This window comes from Periplaneta americana, chromosome 4, assembly GCF_040183065.1.
Source record: "Periplaneta americana isolate PAMFEO1 chromosome 4, P.americana_PAMFEO1_priV1, whole genome shotgun sequence".
In the NCBI taxonomy this organism is placed as follows: Eukaryota; Metazoa; Arthropoda; class Insecta; order Blattodea; family Blattidae; genus Periplaneta; species Periplaneta americana.
The window spans coordinates 33018208-33030513 of record NC_091120.1 but is presented as its reverse complement, the minus strand read 5'-3'; the positions used below and the strand labels follow the sequence as shown (position 1 = coordinate 33030513).

General features: G+C 35.8%; 1 protein-coding gene across 5 annotated transcripts in view; it reads left to right on the top strand.

Moving 5' to 3' along the window:
- The window catches only part of Synd (protein kinase C and casein kinase substrate in neurons protein Synd), a 330834-nt gene that overhangs the window by 221597 nt on the left and 96931 nt on the right, over positions 1-12306 (top strand). The window contains exon 1 of one of the 5 annotated variants that reach the window (XM_069823136.1): positions 6961-6982. The exons of the other annotated variants lie outside the window; for them this stretch is intronic. The gene's annotated coding sequence lies outside the window, so the exon portion shown is untranslated. Of the gene's footprint in view, positions 1-6960; positions 6983-12306 lie in introns of those variants that run through there. 5 annotated transcript variants of the gene reach the window in all.

Here is a 12306-nt window from a genome sequence, read left to right as displayed (position 1 = left end):
GTATTAAAATATTTGAAATTGGTAACGCTAGATCTACGCAAAATGAGTTAATATTGCACGACCATCTTTCTGAATTAGTAGCCTGTCACATTCTTGTTCTTATGTGTCAAACTCGACGCCGACTGTCACATTATGTATTAACTGCTAAATGTGCACGATTGCTTCTTTAATCGGATTATTCTACAGATAACGCATATGATAATTTGGTTAAGTTGTTCCGGAAAATCTTAAAGTAGTGAAATGCGAAACAAGGCGCAATTTCGAAACCCATCCTTTGAAACTGAAAAGTTAGAAACTGATGCTATAAAGAGCTCTCTCTACAAGTCTGTAATTACTTTTGGGCTCTGTGTAATGAACCGTTGATGTAAGCGAATGTTTTGTCGTCAAAGTGTAGCTTTGTGCTCTCTTGAAGACTCGAGAAATATGGAAAAGGTTCCGTCGCCGTTGTTGAAAGGAAAATTAATTGCTAGTCCTATTGTCAGACTTACAAACATACTCCACATTTATACTTTGTTCCTTCTAATGTCATAATTCTTAGAATTTATTTGATCTTTTTAACGACTTGTTTAATAAGGAAAAATGAAAGGCATCAAAAGACCATACTGTGAATTGTGAGGCCGCATGAACCAGTGATTTCACGATGGTGGTGGTTATGGTCGTGGTTCGTCTAGGGACTTCTTCAACTTCAAGATTATTCAGCGTCGTAAATCAACGTGAACGAGAAATGGTCGACAAATCTTCACTATTTTAAAAAGGTGAATATGGGCAAACAAAATCCATAGCTGTATGCAACTTTTCTAAAATTACGATTGGGTGGTGAGAGAAATGAAGCGAGGAGAATACAAGGATAACGGGGAGAGAAGGAGAGCAAGGGTAAGAGAAGAAGAAAAAGGGGAATGCAAAGAGAACAAGGGGAAGAGAAAAAGAAAAAGGGTACCGTTAATGCAAGATAAGATATCTGTGCTGTAAGCCAGGGCTTCCCAACCGGTGTATCGCGAAATTTTGGATTGGAAAAATAAATTTCATGCCATCCAGAAAGTCTCTTTACAACGCATTTTTTTATTTGCAACGAAGTCTTTGATATGGTACATTTTATTTTGAAACGGACTTTACCATTGAAACGTGAACACCTGCAACAATGCTCAGTTCATTTTTTCAACCATAAGGCCACGTATAGAGAAACTCTGTGCAACCCACCTAGCGCAGACTTCACATTAATTTAAATAGGTGAGTTTTCATAAACGATAATCTTTGATCGAACCTCTTTTATTGGACATCCAGCATAGATAATTTGGAATTTTTGACACATACCTTTGTTTTTTTTTCTAATGCTACTCAAGTTGCTGCTTGTTATTTTAGAATTTTCGATTGCGTGTTAACATCGACCTATCTACAACATTACACCTTTTTGTTGCATTTTTCATCATGGAACCGAAATATGTGTGAATAACTATGTTTTTAATATAATTTTTCCTTGAATTCCGCTTAGACCTTGAAAGTTTTAGTTGAACGAAAAGGTTAAAAAGGACAAAATTCCCGTGCAGTGAACAGTAATCATCTCCCCGTCCGCTATAAAATATTCTAAATAGAGTTCCATCACCTTTTTCTCCAGAAGAAATGTAGGCCTACTACTTATAATAATAATAATAATAATAATAATAATAATAATAATGTTATTATTATTATTATTACTATTAATAAAATCAAATAAGTGTGTCGCGATATCGTGGGCGTGCAGTGAAGTGTGTCGTCAGTCAAAAAATTGGGAACCACTGCTCTAAGCCATCGATGTATTGTATATTTTTGTGCGAGATCGTGCGTATTTGCTTGGTTTCCGCACAAAACCGATCCGCGGTAAGTCTAAAATTCCACATTCAGTATTCCCAACCGAACACACATAACAATTTCCCTCTTGTTACCGCTTAAGTGACATATTGATTTTACTGCTTTAGGCTTTTAACATATTATTTTTAGAGACGTTCACTATAGTAATAATTATAAATTGGAAACTTACCACTGTAATTTCACCTAAATTGCACTGTTAATTATTGTTTTTAAATATTTGCAAAAATTGAGTAAACTCTACAACTCCACTAAAGTTACTACATTTCGTGATGTAAGTAACATTAAGGAAGCCGTTTGTTCTAAGTTCGCATTTATAGACTGGGGGGGGGGGGGAAAGACAGACGTATATCACGGCCTGCTGGAGTATAGTAAACACAGAAAACATTTTAGAGAAACAGTGTTGAAGATAGATATTTTTGTTTTCCAAACTTGCCGTCATTGAACAGAAACCAAGATGGAGATATCATTGCAACTAATTAGAAATTCCTCTTTCAGGTATGTAATAAACGATCTTCGCACAAAATAATGTACGATACACGAGCGGTATGTTTTCTTTCAATTCTCGGAAATTAAAAAAGCTCAACTACGTTTCGCTTTTTCAACTTTTCCTCGAACATGAAAACTTCAATATATCGCTCTTGTAACGTATATTACTATTATGTAACTTCTAACTTGTTCTACATCTAAAAGCATTAATAGATTAAATTGAATAAAATTAATTGGAATAACTTTTCTAGGAATTTGTATGTAAACTGCCGTGTCTATCATCCATTTCCCTGCTGTAGATGTCGCGTTGTCAATACTGTAGTTCAAGTCAGGCTATCTGATAGCTCTCAGATTGCCATTAGATAGCAAACGATCGTCCCTGTCGAGGCATCTAGAGAAGAAATAATTTGCTATAAAACTAAATTATATGAAAGGTAGAGGGAATCTGGAGGCTGTCGGGTATAATAAACTTAACGTCGCGTGAATTATGATCGCGTCGGAAAGAATTCCGGGACCTCATGACGAATTCAAAACTAAATTCTTCCACCCTTACTCATGACATGACAGAATTCCATGCGATGCCATGTCGTGTAGAATTACATTACACTGACGAGATGCCTCGGAATGCGTTTTGCACCCCTTTCCTCCGCCGCATACATGCAGCATAGAATTAGATTCAGAGACGTGTTGACAAAAGCCTGCTGCCAGTGACATTGTTACATTGACCCAGATGTGAGCTCTCATATCAGAAACATACGTCAGTTGCCCGGCCACGCGATAAGCCTAACATCGAACTGAATGGATGGCGATCTGTAGATAACATTACGTAATATCCAGACACAAGTTGTTCCAAGAATTGAGCCCAAGCTGGTGGCTTTTTAATAGAATATGTTTCTTGTCATTGATTAAAGTTCTCGTTAACGCTTTGTTAAAACCATAAAATTTACTTAGTCTTACGTTAAAAAAGTGTTAAAACTGTTAAAAAAGGCATGTACCTTCGACAGACGCTATGTCACGTCATCTTCAGTGTCTCTTGAACCATTCAAGACTGGAAACTGTCTTTCGGTGTTTTGTATAGGAATACTTCTGAATAGCAAGGTTTGAACTCTTCAGAGGCTTACAAGGAAATGGAAAAAGCAAAATTTCATTAAATATATGTATATTTATTGTCATCAAAATCATGTACAATTTGTGTATCCTTGTTAATGGTGGTCCTGTTACATTTCTGTTTTCCAGGAAACTATTTTACTATTAACTATTACTATATATTTCATACTACTGTACATATAGTCTTTATAGTTATTTATTAACAAAAACTCTTTCCCTTGAGAAAGAGAGAGAGAGAGAGAGAGAGAGAGAGAGAGAGAGAAGGCAGGGGGAAGGCAGAAAATGGGAAAAACTGGAATCTGTGTTTTTCTTTTTCCTTTTTTACTTTTTATTCTGCTGATTAAAATTATATTTATGTTAAAATTTTGTGGAATGCTCCAGAACACGAGTATGTAGGGGAGAGTCGGGTAGTATCGGACATCGGGTAATATCGGACAGTGAGTTTCTTTCATCTACCACACGATGATAGTACCTGATTGACATGGTTACGTTTCTGTGATGTCGCATAGAGAAACGTAACCATGTCATTCAGGTACTACCATATGGTGGTATATGAAAGAAATGCACTGTCCGATATTACCCGAAGTCCGATACTACCCGACTCCCCCCTATGGTACTCTTTCTGGGGGTGCTAGAGGGATTCTTTATATAAAAATATGTATCTTTGTTCTAGCAATAAATTTATTATTATTATTATTATTATTATTATTATTATTATTATTATTATTATTACTGCTGCTGCTGCTGCTAAGAAAAGTCCTCAGGTTGCGGATCGAGAAGACGGCCTCCAGATGTGGAGGGTAGCTGTGAATATATTGAATAAGCAGTCGCGGACAGCCGATGAGGGGTGGTCCTCCAGCTTGGGGGTTGGGCGAAGGGCTAACAACCCATCACCGTAAAAAACAGCTTGTTACGAAACCTTCAAATAAGTGCATATGGAGTGTTAATTGGGAAGCCGGAGGAAAAAAGACCTTTGGGGAGGCCGAGACGTAGATGGGAGGATATTAAAATGGATTTGAGGGAGGTGGGATATGATGATAAGGACTGAATTAATCTTGCTTAGGATAGGGACCAATGGCGGGCTTATGTGAGGGCGGCAATGAACCTCCGGGTTCCTTAAGAGTCAGTAAGTAAGAAAAGTTTGAAATGCAGTCAAGAGTACCAATAGAATGATAATGAAGTAATTATTGAACAATATACAATACTATTTTAAAACTAAAACAAAAGCCGGTTTGTAGATTAGGGCCTAGGTCTTCCCACACTCTAATCTACATGGTTTCCATTCGACTGTTCTAGATCTTGCCATACAAGTTGCAATCGATGTGTAGTCAAGTAATCTGACAACAACGCTTTAAGTAAGTTTTCTTGATGGCTGACCGTTTGTGCCTATAACGCAGCAGGATATACTACGACTAGCTGTGAGTTTCATTGAAGATAAAAATATTGTGCATACTTCATTAATATTCTGTTGTTGATTTCGGCTTAATGACATAAGTTTTGGTCATTGTTCGAGTACTCGGTGATGAAAATAATAAGCTTGACCTTCGATAATACTTAAATAACGGTGTGATGATGTTTAAAGTTTCAAAGGTTGAAAGCATTATTCTGTTATACTGTATGGAAATTACGCAAGGAGGAGGCTGCTTCTGATATAAAGAAATTTTGACCATTGGTCAAGGTGACATGCGACCGCCGAGATAAAGAATATTTGCATTTGTCTTTAATTATACTCTTCCTCTCTAAAATGTACGCCTTACTATGATTTTACACTTCCCTGTTGCAAAGATAATACATGGTTATGCAGGGTGTACCGTAAGTAATGTCATTAATTTCCAGGGGTTATTATTCTTTTAGGTATTTCAGACAAAAAAGTTTAATATAATTTTGCTTATTTTTGTTTCCTTTTGGATATAAAAATTGTTTTATATGAAACATTTCATAGCGTGTTTTGGGAAAGCCATTGATTTAATCCCCTATATGCTCAGTCAATTTAAGAGAGCAGTGTATTATGATAATAAATGATTGAAATAAGTTTAGTTTTGTCCTTTAAATGTGCAGAAATTTGATTCGAACAAATGTAACTTTTCGTTATGTAAAGGAATTTTACAATGTTACATTTGTTCGGATCACGTTTCTACATATTTAAAGAACAAAATTAAAGTTATTTCAATAATTTATTATCTATCAAAACAGGCGTTACAATATAGACCTTAGAGGTAGACGTTCCGTTGGACGCCGCATGACCAGGTGGAGGGATATGCTTTGAGTCTGCACAGGCTTATAGCCTAACCTTTAAGTAGAAGAAGAAGAAGATTATCAGGATACTCTGCTCTCTTAAATTGACTGGCTTTCCCTAAACACGCTATGAAATGTTTCATATAAAACCATTTTTATCTTGAAAAGGAAGCTAAAACGAGCATAATTATATTAAACTTTTTTGTTTTAAATATCTCAAAAGAATAACCCTCTGAAATTAATGACGTTACTTATGGTTAATTCTGTGTATTTTCAAGGACTGCGCTATTTTAATAATTTTTCACGTTGAAATTTGAAGGAAAGTGCAACTTATTTTCCGTTACTGTAACTGTAATTAGCAGCTTCAGAAATAATTTTTGGACAATTTTGAGAAAATTCTGCGCTGTATCGGGGGTTCACAGGCACGTAGAATACGTCACCCAGTTTCGAGAAAGAAACTGCAGTTGTCTTGATTTGAATATTTTATTTTGTTTCAGTTTACAAATGAAGGGTATGGGTCTATGATAGGGGAATTAATTAACGAAGGGCCAGCTCACAACAAATTTTTCGCTTTAGCCACTTAGAGTCTTTGTACGTGACTGTTATCACGTGAATGTTCCAGAACTCGTGATTACAAATCAAGCAAGTCGTCTAACAGGTCTGTAGTTTCTCTCGTTGCCGAGATATGACTGAGAGAAGCCGCGCGGCACGAATAATTTTATACACAAAATCAGCTAGTATCGACGGAAGGTGGCGACTTTGGACGTTGTCACACAAGTTACATTGGTTCATGGTCTAACTAATAACAGCATTCTGATGTGGCTTATACTGTAAGTGTTAGTAAACATTTGAAAAACTGCAATGTTTTGGTCCCGGAACTGGTGCCTGTACACGATGCGGGGAAAGATTTATTTTGTGTCAAAGATAAATGTCATTTTTAGGATCAATCAGATAGCCACTGCATTCTTTAAACTCATAGCCGGAGGAAAGCATGCGCATTTTGTTGTTTCTAAACCATTTCTTTTCTTGTCTTCCTATTTACCAACTTCAGCACACTTCAGGTGAAAATTTTTGATAAATGTTTTCCTTATTTGAATGTTTATATGTATGACTGCAGGAAGGCTTGTGTTGCGAAAGCTTATTTTTTCCTTAAGAGTGTTCAATAACATTTTCGAACATAACCAAGTTTAATTATGATTGTGATATAGCGTGTTCTGTGATTTAATATAATAGAACTATAAAATTATTCTTTGTTTCAGGTAAGCTGAATCATGTTCATATCAAGCCTGTTCTGAAGATTGCCAGTTAAGTAAGTAAATAAGTTATTTAATTAATTAATTTGTTATTTAATTTTTTTAAAATGCAGAATACAGAATATAATTACAACAATAGAAATAAAAATAAAATAATACAATAAAATATACAAAAAAAAGAGGATACAATAAGCTTAACAAAATTTGAGGACCGAATGAGCAGCGCTAGTGTTCGGTCGTAGTTCAGATATATTATTAATATAAGAGGAACATATAAATAAAATAAAATAGAAAGTAAAATTAAAATTACAGCTACAATGAAATTATATAATATAATATTAACATAGAGAAGAATAATATCGTACGTGAATGAAGTACTTACTTACTTTATTTATTTATTTATTTATTTATTTATTTATTTATTATATTAATTAATACTCCAATTCCAAAATAATTGTATTTTTCAAAATGTCCATTTATCTCCGCCAAGAGTACAAATCAATCTCCAACAATCTCCGCCGACACCAATATTAAAATGATAAAATTAATCTCCATAAATACCTGCCCCTGCATATTGGTGAACACTTCATAATTTCCTCAGAAAAAAAAAAGGTTCCCCCCCCCCAAATTTTCAACTCTCTCTTATTCGGTAACCATTGCGACTACGATCGTGATTTTTGTCCATATCGATAGAAAATCTAACAAGGAATCATTATCTCTCTGGCGTATTTCAATAGCGTCGACGGTTTTCGTGTAAATTTAATTTATAACTCGCTAATTTGAAGCCACTGAACAATTCGACCAGAGACAAGCCTGAGTTAGTTGACCTCTTATGTCTGTATTACGAGAAGAAAGAGCAGTGTGTTAGCGGCGATGTTGCCAGACTGTTGAAACTTCCAACTTAATTTCCTAATTAACCGTGCATTTAATCACAAAACGCAATATAAGTTTTCTATTCATTTAAGTGTATTCTAACGCCCCTTTCAATCTGCAGGATTATTTCAGTTTGTGTATGGGCTATTCCATCTCAAATCGACCGAAATATAGAGAAAATTGACCTTGCAATTTTTAAATACAATGAAACTTTTTCTGTCCGTAGACAACTATGATACAATGCTTTGTGCAAAGTTTGAGGCATCAGAACTTTGTAGTGTTTAAATTAAAAATGTTTAAATTTATCGTATTTTCATAAAATTAGCAACTTCAAACTCTTGTGGCTCCGAAACCCTTGCACCCAATGATCAAAATCATGGTTTATTTTGATGCTGAAAAGTTAGCTTATATTGACATGTAAACAGTTTTTCTTACTTTTTATATAAATGAAGAAATTTAGATTTTTCTTCATTAAGACACCTTTGCCACGAAAAAATATTTTTAAAATATATGGTTAGATTCCGCATTCAAAGTACAAATAAACACGTATTTTTTACTGGTGCAACGTTGATAAGAAAGTATTGAAAAATCAAATAAAGAAAATAAATAGTACGCGCGTGAGCTAACCAGCTAACTGTGAGGCGGGAGCTAGCCTAGGCAAGCAAGGCCAGGAGACATAAACACGTAATGTTTCGTCTAGTAGCGCATAGCTGGGCTAGCTTTATCACAGGTTTTCATAAACACAGGAGTAAAATGACGCCCAATGCCCGCTTATCTTCATCTCTCGGCCAGTGCGAGCTGTGTTGCGCCTTTCAAGTCTAGGCGTGTGAAAATAATTTATTTAATACCCCCGAAACTTATTGCCGTGACACTAAGCAAACAATGCCGAATCCCTCTTAATAATGCAAAGTTTTTTCTCAATATTTTTTTACATTTTTACAAATGGGCAAAAAGCCTAAAAGTAAGTAAAATCAGATTATCTGTCTCTCTGTATACAATAAAAATAAGGATTACTTCTTATCATAACCTACCAAATGTCAACTTCAAAATGAGCTCTCGTTCAGTGTTCTGCAGTAAATGGTTCCAGAGTTCTGAGCGCTGAAAGAGGCTTGTTTTTCTAAAATACGCTAAATTTGTTGCTCACAATACGAAAACCGTTTGACTTTCGATAGTATATTTTTGCAAATGCACTCTCCTCAACACCTTGTATAAATAGGGAAAAAATTAGAGTATAAAAAAATGCGAGGTTTTTTACTGATCGATTTCATATGGAATAGCCCGTATATATGTGTATCTATTTCATACACCTATCTCCGAATACATGTTACACATTTTATTCTTGAATTAATCTCAATCCATAAGAATCGCCCCAGACGACACTCTGCCATCAGCGATCCTCTCTGTACTCTTGACGTCACGACTGAGCCGTAGACGCAAAACTTGGAACCAAATAGTAGATATGACTGCTATTGTGTAGAAATGGCGTGATCAACTGAATACCTAATGCGGAGTGACGTAGCTACTCAATTGAAACTATTGAAGGAATGACGAGAGTGCATGGATGCGATGCATATTATATTGAACGCAGTTGAGAAAGTGCAGATCGTGACACAAATGCGTAAGTTTCATCAAGATGACCCAGCCAACTGCTCTTGAGTTTCTAGTCTAAATCGGGTCAGGAACGCACTTCATTCCCACGACGTTATAAATGACTTTTTTATATGCTAGACTGTTCACTGTTATTACATTATCTGTTATGAGCATTTCCACTAAATCTTTTACGTGACTCCGAGATAAATATTAGCATAGTTAACCTGAACTAGTCCTAAATAAGTCGGGTCAGGAACGCATTCCACAACGATATAAATGGATTCTTTACATATCTGATTTTTTTATGGTACAAGATCTTCTTCACTCTTAAAAGACTTACCTCACACCAAAACGATGGCGATGGCGGTCAGTTGAAGAAAACTTCCAAACGATACATCAGTTATTTCACCTGCAACAAATCTCTAAGCCAGGGACATACATTCATTTTTCCCCTTAATAAGAATTATGCCATCATCGTTCGCATAATCATTTATTGAAAGCATCCTTCAGCTAATTAGCTAATATCTTGAATTGAGACAACTCATCCAGACTGTGGTTTTCCAGTTTTCCATGTTTTCTTTTTAGTTGGTTATTTAAGATTATATTCATATCCGATTGCAATAAATTTACATTTGGAAATACTTACTTACTGGCTTTTAAGGAACACGGAGGTTCATTGCCGCCCTCACATAAGCCCGCCATTGGTCCCTATCCTGAGAAAGATTAATCCATTCTCTATCATCATATCCCACCTCCCTCAAATCCATATTAATATTATCTTCCCATCTACGTCTCGGCCTCCCTAAAGGTCTTTTTCCCTCCGGCCTCCCATCTAACACTCTATATGCATTTCTGGATTCGCCCATACGTGCTACATGTCCTGCCCATCTCAAACGTCTGGATTTAATGTTCCTGATTATGTCACGTGAAGAATACAATGCGTGCAGTTCTGTGTTGTGTAACTTTCTCCATTCTCCTGTAACTTCATCCCTCTTAACCCCAAATATTTTCCTAAGCACCTTATTCTCAAACACCCTTAATCTCTGTTCCTCTCTCAAAGTGAGAGTCCAAGTTTCACAACCATACAGAATAACCGGTAATATAACTGCTTTATAAATTCTAACTTTCAGATTTTTCGACTGGTTGATAAAAGCTTCTCAACCGAATAATAACAGGCATTTCCCATATTTTGGTCGTGCCAGAGAATCAGTCCCATTCCGAGGCTTATTTGAAGGATTCGTAACAAACTTTTTTACGGTGATGGGTTGTTAGCCCTTCGCCCAACCCCCAAGCTGGAGGACCACCCCTCATCGGCTGTCCGCGACTGCTTATTCAATATATTCACAGCTGCCCTCCATATCTGGAGGACGTCTCCTCGATCCGCAACCTGAGGACGCACCAACATTTGGAAATACATACACTAATAGGACATGATAATTATTTTCAAATGTAACTTTATTGCAATGAGATACTGTGTTAATATATATTCTTTTTCACTTAATACTGAAGTACGTATACATAAAACTCTTGAATTGACATTACTCATTATTATGCATATCAAATTTGATGGATTACTATAAGGACAAAAGATTCCATTATATAACTTAATAATTTAGATATCGTAAAATAAATTGTATCTGGTGATGCCATATAATAGGCGAAAACTTTCATACATTTTAATAATTAACATGTAATAGCAAATGTTAATATTGTATTAATGATAAGTCGTAAGATTGATAAATTAAACATATTATTTTATAGTACTTAAGTGACTGTCACTTAACATTCTGCGTTATTCATTCTTAATGTAGTTCAGTTCTGAAAATGTTTCTTCGCCCAGTGCAAGAGAAAAATAAGTTAGTGATTTTATTTGTTCCTTTAATTTAGTTTCGCGAAATCAGATTTCAACATATCTACTAAAATAGGGCATACTTCCTCAGCTGCTATTATGAAGTAGTCTGGGATAAATTCTCCTTCACTAAATGGCTTCATATTTTTCCAATAAGTTCCGCAGCTTGACAATATTCTCAATATCAGGAACATGATAAGCTGTTGGTTTCAAATGCTTAAATTTCTGTGATTTTGTTTCGTCTGGAAATAAACAATCCTGTATAATAATACAAGTGTTTGTTGTATTTCGTTATTTTACGACGCTTTATCAACATCTTAGGTAATTTAGCGTCTGAATGAGATGAAAGTGATAATGCCGGTGAAATGAGTCAGGGGTCCAACACCGAAAGTTACCCAGCACTTGCTCATATTGGATTGAGGGAAAACCCCGGACAAAACCTCAACCAGGTAACTTGTTCCGACCGGGAATCGAACCCGGACCACCTGGTTTCGCGGCTAGACGCGCTAACCGTTACTCCACAGGTGTGGACAATACAAGTGTTGCAATTGGTATTAAAATGTGACAAACTCATAACGTACACACTAACAATTTACATTTTAACATTGATGTTTACATACCTGAGGGAATATGTTTACCATAATCATTATTGTGGTATATAGGTATATATTGAAATGCCTTGCGATGTTATAACGGCTGACACAAGATAAATATGTTTATTGCAAATAAGATACTAAATGCTATCGCAGCCTAGGGATATTCTTCTTCCCATTCAACGTAAAAGACATTGTCACTCATTTACGTCCGTTACTGCTCTTTCTTTTATAAATATGAACATGAGTGCAGCTCACTAGTTGCCTAGTGCGGAGGGGGGGGGTGAAACTAGGGTTTAAGCCGTTTAAGGGGAAATTCACCCACTGGTCCCAAGTGGGCATCGCTGCTCTAATCAGTAGGATATCCGTATCATTACAAAGCGTTGGTAACCCAAATCTCCAACATTAACCAAATTTGCATTGAACAGTGCACGGAATTATCATCGGATGGAAGCTTATGATAACCTGTAAAATA